This window comes from Anastrepha obliqua, unplaced genomic scaffold, assembly GCF_027943255.1.
Source record: "Anastrepha obliqua isolate idAnaObli1 unplaced genomic scaffold, idAnaObli1_1.0 ptg000262l, whole genome shotgun sequence".
In the NCBI taxonomy this organism is placed as follows: domain Eukaryota; kingdom Metazoa; phylum Arthropoda; class Insecta; order Diptera; family Tephritidae; genus Anastrepha; species Anastrepha obliqua.
Window position 1 is genome coordinate 30,001 of NW_026562299.1, and position 1,442 is coordinate 31,442.

Genomic DNA, 1,442 nt, shown 5'->3' on the forward strand with positions numbered 1-1,442 from the left:
AATTTTCATATTATTTATATATATATATAAAATAATAATTTATATATGTAATTAAAAGGAGGAATGTCTAGCATAAAAATTAAATTTTTTATTCTAGGATTGCCTCATTTTACATTATTATTATTTTTATATATTTACAATATATAAAAGGAGAAAAGAAAAATAGAGATGAAAAGATGATATAATTTTTTTATTAAATTGTGAGAAGATAAAAAAAGAATATTAAAACAACCTCAACTCATATGGGATTACCCCCTGAATTTAAGCATATTAATGAGGGGAGGAAAAGAAACTAACAAGGATTTTCTTAGTAGCGGCGAGCGAAAAGAAAATAGTTCAGCACTAAGTCACTTTGTCTATATGTCAAATGTGAGATGCAGTGTATGGAATATCTTAATATCTAGTATGAGAAATTAACGATTTAAGTCCTTCTTAAATGAGGCCATTTACCCATAGAGGGTGCCAGGCCCGTATAACGTTAATGATTACTAGAAAGATATTTCCAAAGAGTCGTGTTGCTTGATAGTGCAGCACTAAGTGGGTGGTAAACTCCATCTAAAACTAAATATAACCATGAGACCGATAGTAAACAAGTACCGTGAGGGAAAGTTGAAAAGAACTCTGAATAGAGAGTTAAATAGTACGTGAAACTGCTTAGAGGTTAAGCCCGATGAACCTGAATATCCATTATGAAAAATTCATCATTAAATAATTAAAAAAATAATGTGCATTTTTTTCATATAAGGACATTGTAATCTATTAACATAATAAAGTATTTATCAAAAGATCATTGGTGATATTAAGTTTATTTAAATTAATTTGCTTTTTAAGCATATTAACATAAAATAAATACTAATGATTTGATAAAGTGTTGATAGATTTTATTATATATAATGCTAAAATTCATTTTTTGAATTTTACAAAAAATTTAATATCTATGATATTAATATTTATTTGTATGCATTTATATGATTAACAATGCGAAAGATTCAGGATACCTTCGGGACCCGTCTTGAAACACGGACCAAGGAGTCTAACATATGTGCAAGTCATTGAGTTATATTAAACTTAATGGCATAATTAACTTAACTTAAATATAATGGGATTAATTTTTAGTCTATTTTTTAATAAATAGTCAATTAATTCAATCCCGGGGCGTTCCATATAGTTATGTATAATGATAATTTATTATTATTTATACCTCTAACTGGAGCGTACCTTGAGCATATATGCTGTGACCCGAAAGATGGTGAACTATACTTGATCAGGTTGAAGTCAGGGGAAACCCTGATGGAAGACCGAAACAGTTCTGACGTGCAAATCGATTGTCAGAATTGAGTATAGGGGCGAAAGACCAATCGAACCATCTAGTAGCTGGTTCCCTCCGAAGTTTCCCTCAGGATAGCTGGTGCATTTAAAAATTATATAAAATAATCTTATCT